Here is a 10,857-nt window from a genome sequence, read left to right as displayed (position 1 = left end):
ACACAAGGTTACAATTCCAAAAATAGAATTAAAAAATATATACCTTTTTATTTCCTCATGACAGCAACAACTTAAGCATTACATAACCAACCCACGTGTCACATGTACGTATATGGTCATGTTCAGCCCACGCGCAAGCATGCTCTCACTCACCTCGCCAGGCCAAACATGCCTACCTTGTCGCGCCCAGATTAAGCACTGATGTACTTGTGCCTACCTGACCAATTAATCCACTGTAACACATATGTAGCTGCCTGACCAGTGTAAGTTAGTACACTGTAGCGCAGCTGTAGCTGTACCTATAGCTGACATGTAGTTGTGCATCTTTCTCCATAAATGACAGTAATCACCGCCTCTTCCTATTACTGTGTACCCGTGAACATACCAACAAGACAAATAGAAGATGTGTATGACTATGCATTGTAGTTAAAAATATATTTCTGAACTAGACATGCGTAGACTGCTTTGCACATACCTCAGACAGGTATGTGTAGACTACAGTCATCTTTTGCATGTTGTGCAATACGTTAACAGCATGTCACTGCACCATGCACAGAGTCGGTTCACATGGCTATCCGTGCCTTCTCGCCCCACCGACGACCGGAAGCACATCTCTGATTACTAGCCAACAAGTGTTCTACATGCGAGCGGTCTACCATGGCTATGGCACGCATGAGACGTTTTACAGCTACTGCATGCCAGCGATCTACCATGGGGACGATACGCACGGGACGTTTCACCGCTACTGCATGCAAACGATCTACCATGGGACGACACGCATGCAGGTGACAGTAGTTCTACAGTACATACGGCCAGTTGCTATATAAAGAGGCCGGTCCATGCTATGGGTTCACATGCCCCCAAACCTTTACAGCCTGTGTGAATAAACTATGGTGCCCTGAGACACTTTGCCACCCCTCTGACCATCGGTGGGCATGCTTTTGGAGAGATAGATTACTAAATCCTTTTGTTCTTTGGTCATCTTGCTTTGTAACTTACTGATGCCTTATGGTTTCATTTTTTTGTCATTTCCTTTCAGGCATTTCTCTTCATATGGACGACGAGCTTTCTTCTACCAACTATGTGGGCTTCCATCGCCCAAACGCCGAAAAATATTTCATTGGAGCGATCCAGCTCGCAACCCGTAGTTGCATGCCTCTCCAGCGTAATTATATAGTCACCCCATTTTCTCCATCTAATGCTCTTCCGTCTCAGCATGTAGTTGCTGCTCTCATCGCTCAGTTCACCAAGCACTACAAACTGCACTTCTATGATGTCACCGACAATAGGATTGTCATGACCTGCACCCACCACACCATTGGAAACCGTGTCTACATTTTCTCTAGCAAACATTCCACTATTATTATAGATGACGCACTGCTCCATCTAGATTTATTATAGATGACGCACTGCTCCATCTAGGAAGAATCTCTACCCATCGGTACATTGTTATCTCAATGGAAAATCTGCCACTTCATCTATGGAAGAGTATCATAGTAGAGCAAATCCTCAGTCCATATTGCTCCTTAGATTACGTCACACATGACTCACGCTTAATAGTATATCCATCCACTTCCTACTTGCTCTTCTTTCCCAGTGATCCGAATAGGGATTTCCATGGATTGTAGGCCCTTGATTGTAATGATGGTATCAATGAAACATGAAATAACTTACATGCTACGCATGGGCCAGTCGATCCAATGAAACCTATTTCTCATCCTTTGAAAGTCTTAAGACTTATCTGAATGATGTAAGATCCATCAAAATTAAAGCCAGAAAGCTTACGACGTCAGATTTATTGTCAACCTCCATTGTTCTTACGGGTCGCTCGCTCTATCACACTATACGTACCACTAGGGAGGCTCGGGCGGAACCCTACCCCCACCGCCGCCGGGCTCCCAACCCCTTCCTTCCCTCCCCTCCACCGTCGTTGGAGGAGGCTACCGAGCAAAGCCCCGGGTGGCTGACGGCGGCGGCGGAGGCTCCCTTCCCTCCCGCGTTCCTTTGGGTGAGGCGGGTAACCCGGGGCGCAAGGTCCCTCCTCCCCGATCTAAGTCATCGTCGCGGCTGCGCGGCCAATCTGAGGGCGCCGACGGTGCCTTGGCGGCATGGTGATGGGAGGAGGCGGCGGAGCGGCGGGCTTCGTGGAAGATCTGGTGGTGTCGGCTGCTTAGTGGGAATGCTTGGTCATGGCGGCGTAGGCCGGAGTCGCCGGCGGCTTGGCCGGTCGGCGGCGGCGGAACATGGCCGGTGGCAGTGGCGATGTTCTGTCTGGATCCCGGGGCGGCAGCCCTGCAGTTGGGCGGCTGGTGAAGCTAGGGCTACCCGCGGCAGCATGGCGTGGTGTCCCTGTCCAAGGCAGAACTGTGACGATGATCTGCTATGGATTGGTTCGGATCGGAGACAGTGACGAGCGCGCGGGATCCATCTCGGTGGCTCTCGCGGCGTGGCGAGGCGGGGTGGGAGCCCTCCTCCTACGCTCTAGTGGTGGTACACTCAGGCTATGGCCGGTGTGCCAGGGCTCCTATGGTGGCACTGTTTTTGCGGTTGGTCACCAGATCTAGGCGGCTGGATCTGGGGCTTTGAAGGCGGTCGAGACGGTGCACATGTTGTCGGGTGGATTTCTTGGGACGGATCCGGGTGAAAACCTGGTTTTCGGTCGATGGTCAGAGCCAGTGATGACGATGCCCTTATCATCGTTTCCTTCATGAACGAATCATCGAGGTGAAGCTCCCAACTCCACTCAATACCTCCGGGGGAAACCTTAGATCAGCTGATCGGATGTTGGCGGCAAGCACGTGTCGTTACCCCCTTGGGGCGGCATTCTTGGAGGTGCACTCGGCTTCGCGGGACCAGCGGACGACATCTTTGGTGGAGCGGTGCTTTATCCTACACATTGATGGCGACGGATCTCGACGGCGTGGCGCAGTGCAGATTTGGAGTTTGATGTGCGAGGATGGACTCGCGCAGGAGGACGACGCTGTCAGGCGTCCTGGTGGCGTCGATGGTAGAGAGACCTGGCACGGTAGATGCAACAGTATAGCTCTGAAGATGGACTGGTGGCAAGTGGCTGTGGCGGCCTCATACCCGGCAAGCATCCTAGTTGAGGAGTGTGCCAGACTGGTAGATGCCCCATACCCGGCATGCGTCCTAGTTGGGACCTCAGGTCTTAGATGTTTAGGTTTGGCTGCGATGTCTGTTTGGTCTTAAGCCCAGACTATCAGTGCCCCTTCATCAACTGGACCGGAGTAGCGACAATTGTTGCTTAGACAGTGGCTTTAGTCTTACTATTGTATGACTTTGTAAGGTCTTGTGAGAATAATTAATAAAGTGGCCGCATGCATCGCCCAGATGCAGAGGCCGGGGGTCCTCCTCTTTTTCTAAAAAAACATTGTACGTGCCATATTTCAAGCTGAGATCCATTCCGGTGAGGTTGACATCCAGCCATGGACACCAGCATTTGGATCATTTGGGTTTCCAATCAATCGCACAGTGGAGCTCAGGATCCATGACATGCCATGCAGTTTTTACCTGGCACCAATAATCGAGTACCTTCTTAGCCCGTATTGCATGGTGAAGCAGCACAAGACTATCATTGATGATCCACTGGAGGACCACGGGAGAACATCATTTCATCCTACGATTGCACTGCTTGGTGCGAAGAAGCGAGGTTCATCCCATGCCAAATCAAGATGAGACAAGTGCCAATCGAGCTACTAGACTTGACTCGGCCTTTTATGGTGCCGTACATGCAATCCAGGAAGATGGAAGCGTCCATCAAGGCATGGATCAACTGAACAAGTAGCTGTCATCAGAAAATGTGCAAGTTGGGACTTTGTAAAAGTAAGTGCTGCGACGTACATGCAATTCAGGAAGATGGAAGTGTCCATCAAGGCATGGATCAACTGAACAAGTAGTTGTCATCAGAAAATGGGCCAGTTGGGACTTTGTAAAAATAAGTGCTATGTGTTTCTCTTTTTTTAACCTATTCTACCAGCAGTACCTAGATGTGCTGTCAAATTTGCCACCTATATTGTGAATTACTCCACCTATATTGTGAATTACTCACGTTCAAGTTCGGACTTGTAAAAATAGGTGATCCGTGTTTCTCTCTTTTTTAACCTCTTTTAGCAGTAAGTAACTAGATGTGTTGTAAAATCTCGGCACCTGTATTGTGAATTATTCCTTGGTTTCTCCTAGCAGCGTAATCTAAGTTTATTGTGCGGACTGGAAAGTGCATGCATCACTTGGCAACCAAAACCAAGGAGAGGAAAAATGTCGTGAAAAATAATAATGAAGTACATAAATTACAAAGATAACACTCTTAATTAGACAAGATAAGGCAGCATACAACCATACATCATACAACTGACAATTTTATTGAAAAAGGAAAGAAAGAAGCTACATCTATTTAGCAACTTTGCTAGAACATGATCTACGCCTTTCCATTATCATCAGGGCCACTGCCATCAACTTTTCCACGCCAAGTGTCGAACACATGGATTCGAGATAGATCCACGCCTTCGTTAGGAAGATATTTAGATGGCAATTCAGACATCAAGGGACCACGGTCCAAGACCTCTTTCACATGAATAATCAAAGGGAAAACCATCGCTTTCCTACTGGTAGGTGATGATGGACGTGGTGGCGATTCTCCTTCATCGTCAGAATCTGGCTTCCAAAGCGGCAGAGGTGGCGTCGGCACCTCTATTTCTACTGATTTAGGTACCTTGTTAGGATTGGCAAGCCATGTAGCTACTTCAATTACCCACCGATCGTCGGACGGCAATATCGCAATGAGATCACCTCTCGAACCTGCAACAATAAACCTCATTGCTTCCTGTTCCCAGGCAGTTTCTGGTAGACCTTCAAAACCAAGGTTTGTCCGATACTCAAGCTGCCCATATGAACACCGGGCACCATAATTCCAACGGCAGAAAGAGATGTAGGCAGAGCCACACAGCAGTTCCCGTGATAGAAGTAAAACCGCCGTGCAGAAATCATCAGAGGAAAAACTTCATAAAGAAATGATAAGGTGGACAGGCTCGCTCAATCCTCAACGTACCTTGGACCCTTCCGCATCACGCTTTGATGATGCGCAGCATGTCTTCGGGCGTGACAGGCGAGTGACCGCCATGGACCGTAGCAAAAAGCACGTAGCCACGGAACTACCTCTCTGGCTCCTCCATTCCAGAAGTCTGAGGGAGAAAAATACGGCCATTCTCCGGCTGCAACTCAGGATCGCCACGGTGCCAGGACTCCTCTTGAAACCAATTGTTGATTCGTCTCCTGCGAACGATATCATCGATCCGGGCTCTTCCCCCACTCATGGCACTTAGAAGCTAGCTGTATGGAAAGGTCTAACGAAAGCAAGGCTTGCCAAACACAAGCTGTCATGTTCTCAATAAATAGGCGAAAGGACATGGCTTAATTGGATGGTTACACATGCACCCACCTCTCAAGAATCATCAGCGTATGTGATTAACTCGCTGAACGCGTCGCTTTGTGCCTACACACGTGGTCACGTTCTCCGTAGCCACCACTGCATGGTTCATGCTTATAATAATATGACTCACATCAACTCACCAACTCTCCACTCGTGGATGCCCATCCACACACCTTGCAGCTCTTTGGGTTATGCACGCCAGCTCATGCGATAGCACATCTCTCTTCACATCGCCACGTCCAGTGCAGGCGTCGCCACATGTAATCCATGTGTCGCCATGGCCTTTTGGACTTAGCCACGTCTTGCCCACGCTCCAGTGCCTCCTCACCTCCTTTTCACATTCGACCTACGTGTCGATGTGGCCCTGCTCACCTCGCCATGTCCAACCTAGGCGTCCATGATCTGCCAAGCTATAAAATAGCCAGACCGTACGTCCCATCAACAAGAGTTAATTGCACGGAAGAATAAAAATGTGCGTCGGTTTGAACAAATAAATAAAGCAAACAAAAATTGAAGACAGGGAAGAATCGAAACCACGACCTGCTGTTCAGCAACGCCACGAAATAGCCACCCGGCGACGGCATCGCTTGCGACATGGATGAGGCGTGAGCATATTATATTAGCTCAGAAACGCTGGGCCGGCGGTTGGCCCAACGAGGGTGCGCTGCGCTCTGACTTGCTGTGTTTTTAATCATGATATTAATATTATTATTTTTGCGATGACGTATTAGCACTATTAAGTGTCAAGCACCAGACAAGAACATAGGCACGGTCCATATTAACATTATATTATTCAAAAACACAACTATTAAAAAAAATATGCCCAACACATAGTTTTTTGTTTGAGTTACTCGTATATTGATTGTATTTTTTAAATGCACTGTTACTTAAAAAGTTGACAGCATGTATTAAAAATAAATATGCAATCATAATAAATTTTTGAAATGTACTAAAACTGTTCAACTTTTATTAAAAAATCAACATGTCTCTTGAAATGTTCATCAAGTCTTAAGAAAATATTTCAACATATATTACAAAAATGTTCAATTTGCGTTTAAAATGTGTTCAACGTTCATTATATTAGAAAAATGTTCACTGTTTGTAAAAACAATATTCATCATGCATTAAAAATGTTTACTACAATGAAAAAATTGTGGAATAATAATTTTCTTGAAACTCTTTGTGTATTAAGAAAATGTTCACCACAAATGACGAAAAGTTCACCTCGCATTTAAAACATGTCCAATGTATATCATATCTTAAGAAAATAAATCAACATATATTCCAAAAATGTTAAATTTGCATTTAAAACATGCCCAATGTTTATTACCAAAAGTTCATTACATTAAGTAAATGTTCACCATTTGTAAAGAAAAATTCATCGTGCATTGAGAAGTGTTCACTATAAGCAGAAAAAGTGCTCAGCGTACATTAACAAATGTTCATGCATATTTGAAAACATGTTCATCATATACTGAAACCCATCATAAAAAATATGTTAAAACATCCACGAGAAAAACAAACCTAGTGAATGAAAAAAGAAGAAAGAAAAACATAAAAATAAGCCAAAACCAGAAACAAAAATAAAGCATAAATAATAAGTAAGAGAGATGAAACGTAAAGAAATCTGGGCAGCGAACGAGCCCCAATAGGCGCGCCTAAGTGCGAAATGAAAAAAACAATGCAGGCCTCGGTGGGCCGGCCCAGCGCTTCCTGGATAGTATAAAAGGAACCTCGCCTACTCTACGTCACAAGTGTTGCTGTGGCGGGGTCGCTATCGCGAGGCGCTGATTAAATCCTGCGCGGGCTTCGGTTTTCGGACATTTTATTTACTAGCGAAAGAGCTCGTACGTTGCAACGGGAGAGAAAACATAACATACTTTTAACCCAACAACCATCACCCAAGACCACAATAGGTCCATCTCCTTTATTTTTGCGAGGCATCATATTTGTGTTGCCGCTTATCCTCCTTCTCACCCTCACCTGCGATGGTCTCGGTGTTCACACAAAACAAAACAAAAATGTATTTGAATATGTTTAATCCTAAGGCGTCTCTCTCCCTCTCTCCTCCCTCCCCTCTCTCTCTCTCTCACTCACTCACTCTCGCGATGAAAAATCTGTTGTTTTCCCCGGCGACATTTTTCAGAGGTACGCATGTGTAGTTATCGATGTTTTCTTTTCCCTATATTGTTATAGTGGGGTGTTTATTTGCAATCCGGGTCGCCGCCGGTACGAAAGGAAAACGGATCTTACGCTATAAATTATAAATTTGCTCCCAAAACGATATTTTAAAAATATTTAACAGGTAAAATTAACATCATATTTAGATTCCACATATTTTTCTAATAAAATTTCATATATAATATGTTAAAATCGAAGTTACGGTTTAAAAGATACTGATAATTTAGAAAATCATTTATTTGACTTAAATATATTCCAAAATAATATTTAAAAATAATTAACATGTGAAAATAATCTCATATTCATATTCTACATATTTTTCTAATAAAATTTCATATATAACATGTTCAAATCGGAGTTACGGTTTAAAAAGATATGGATGATTTAAAAAAACATTGTTTGACTTAAATATGATCCGCGGATGAATTACCTAAAACATCAGGGGGGGGTTCGAAAAATGTAAAATAACAATTCGGGTGTGCCTTAAATCCGTACTACGGGTTGATTTCAACAGTACACATGGACTTTTGTGTAAAATATGAAAAAACTATTCGTTTTAACTTAAAACAGGACTGCGGGTTGAATTCTCTGAAATAGAAGGACTTTTTTGAAAAATGCCATGACGGTCGAAAGAAACCCAATTTTCTTTATTATTAGGTAAAGATTTGTTCAAGCTGACGCAAATTTTCAAACAAGTCCGACTCGGTTGTGGAAATCAGGAATGAAAAAAATCATCTCATAAGAACCTTTTTCCGGCAAAAAAATTGGGCATTTATGTGATTACGTACAAAGCAAAGGAGTTTTCTGCAAAAAATATGCCACATCAGCACCTGACAGACGGGCCCCGCCGATAAGATACACCGTCAATACGTGCTTATACGCGGTTTAGACGTTTTCGTAACGGCTGGCCTCAAACTTGGTACTGACATGTAAAAATTACCAAACTTTGTACCAATCTACATGTAGTGCCTCAATTGTGGTACTTCTGTGCAATTAACTCCATCAACCAACAATAAGTGACTGTTCGCGACCATGCAAGACCAGAACCAACCAGGCATCCCAAAAAATCTCTTGCCACAGAAGCATTCTTCCCAGGGGGCAGATTTCCAGACCGCATACCTTGTAGCACGCACTAACCAACACTGGTAGAAAAAGAGGCTTCCGTCCAGCCCCATTAGTCGCGAAACTGTAGGAACCGCGACTAATGAAGTCTTTAGTCGCGGTTCGGCAGACGAACCGCGACCAAAGGCCTGGGCCCAGGGCGCTCGGTGGCCAGCTGGTGCACGTGAGGGGCTTTAGTCGCGGTTGGCCAGGCCAACCGCGACTAAAGGTGCGCAAAGGCCTTTAGTCGCGGTTGGCCAGGCCAACCGCGACTAAAGCTCCTCCCCTATATATACCAGTTCAGCACGCTCACTTAGCCATTTGGTGCCACTTCTCTTCACAAGCTTCACAAGGGGGTGTAGCTAGGTTTGCTTTTGGTTCCTCTTATGCACACAAGGTGTTTGATGAAATGCCCTAAGAGGGTGAAACAAACATGATATGAAGTGTTGGAGCCACACTTGAGGTTCCTCATTTATTTTTTCCTCCTCGATCGCGGTTAGCAACTTGAACCTTTCATGCATGTGTGTCATTGATAAAATATGCATGTGTGCAGTTCATTGTTTAATTTATATTATTTGTAGCTAGTTAGTTTAACAAATGCATGATGGTTAATTATATATTTTATATTATAATAATGCAGATGAATCGGCAATGGATGTACGGTAACCGACTCTCCGGCGAGTTCACTACGGGTTTGAAAGATTTCCTCGTAGTGGCTAATGCGAACAAGGAGGGGGGTTTTGTTATCTGTCCATGTGTTATCTGTAAGAATCAGAAGGGTTACTCTTCCTCAAGAGATGTTCACATGCATCTGCTTCGGCACGGTTTCATGCCAAGCTATAATTGTTGGACCAAGCATGGAGAAAGAGGGGTTATAATGGAAGAAGATGAAGAAGGGGATGATTTCATCGATGAAAGCTATCTTGCTCATTTCGGTGATACTTTCATGGAGGATGCTGAAGGTGAAGGGGAAGGTGAAGAAGAGGCACGTGATGATCCCGTTGATGATCTTGGTCGGACCATTGCTGATGCACGGAGACGCTGCGAAACTGAAAAGGAGAGGGAGAATTTGGATCGCATGTTAGAGGATCACAGAAAGGAGCTGTACCCCGGATGCGATGATGGTCTGAAAAAGCTGGGCTGCACACTGGATTTGCTGAAATGGAAGGCAGAGGCAGGTGTAGCTGACTCGGCATTTGAAAACTTGCTGATAATGTTGAAGAATATGTTTCCAAAGGATAACGAGTTGCCCGCCAGTACGTACGAAGCAAAGAAGGTTGTCTGCCCTCTAGGTTTAGAGGTTCTGAAGATACATGCATGCATCAACGACTGCATCCTCTACCGCGGTGAATACGAGAATTTGAATGAATGCCCGGTATGCACTACATTGCGTTATAAGATCAGAGGCGATGACCCTGGTGATGATGTTGAGGGCCAGAAACCCAGGAAGAGGGTTCCCGCCAAGGTGATGTGGTATGCTCCTATAATACCACGGTTGAAACGTCTGTTCAGGAACAAAGAGCATGCCAAGTTGTTGCGATGGCACAAAGAGGACCGTAAGTCGGACGGGGAGTTGAGACACACCGCAGATGGAACGCAATGGAGAAAGATCGACAGATGGTTCAAAGATTTTGCAGCTCACGCAAGGAACATAAGATTTGCTCTAAGTACGGATGGCATGAATCCTTTTGGCGAGCAGAGCTCCAGCCATAGCACCTGGCCCGTGACTCTATGCATCTACAACCTTCCTCCTTGGTTGTGCATGAAGCGGAAGTTCATTATGATGCCAGTGCTCATCCAAGGTCCGAAGCAACCCGGCAACGACATCGATGTGTACCTAAGGCCATTAGTTGATGAACTTTTACAGCTGTGGGGTGGTGTCCGTGTGTGGGATGAGCACAAACAAGAGGAATTTGACCTACGAGCGTTGCTTTTCGTAACCATCAACGATTGGCCTGCTCTTAGTAACCTTTCGGGACTATCAAATAAGGGATACAATGCATGCACGCACTGCTTACATGAGACTGAAAGTGTACATTTGCCAAATTGTAAGAAGAACGTGTACCTTGGGCATCGTCGATTTCTTCCGAAAATTCATCCAGTAAGAAAGAAAGGCAAGCATTACAACG

Source organism: Triticum aestivum, chromosome 4A (assembly GCF_018294505.1).
Source record: "Triticum aestivum cultivar Chinese Spring chromosome 4A, IWGSC CS RefSeq v2.1, whole genome shotgun sequence".
In the NCBI taxonomy this organism is placed as follows: domain Eukaryota; kingdom Viridiplantae; phylum Streptophyta; class Magnoliopsida; order Poales; family Poaceae; genus Triticum; species Triticum aestivum.
The sequence above is the reverse complement of the archived record's forward strand: the minus strand, read 5'-3'. Positions refer to the sequence as shown.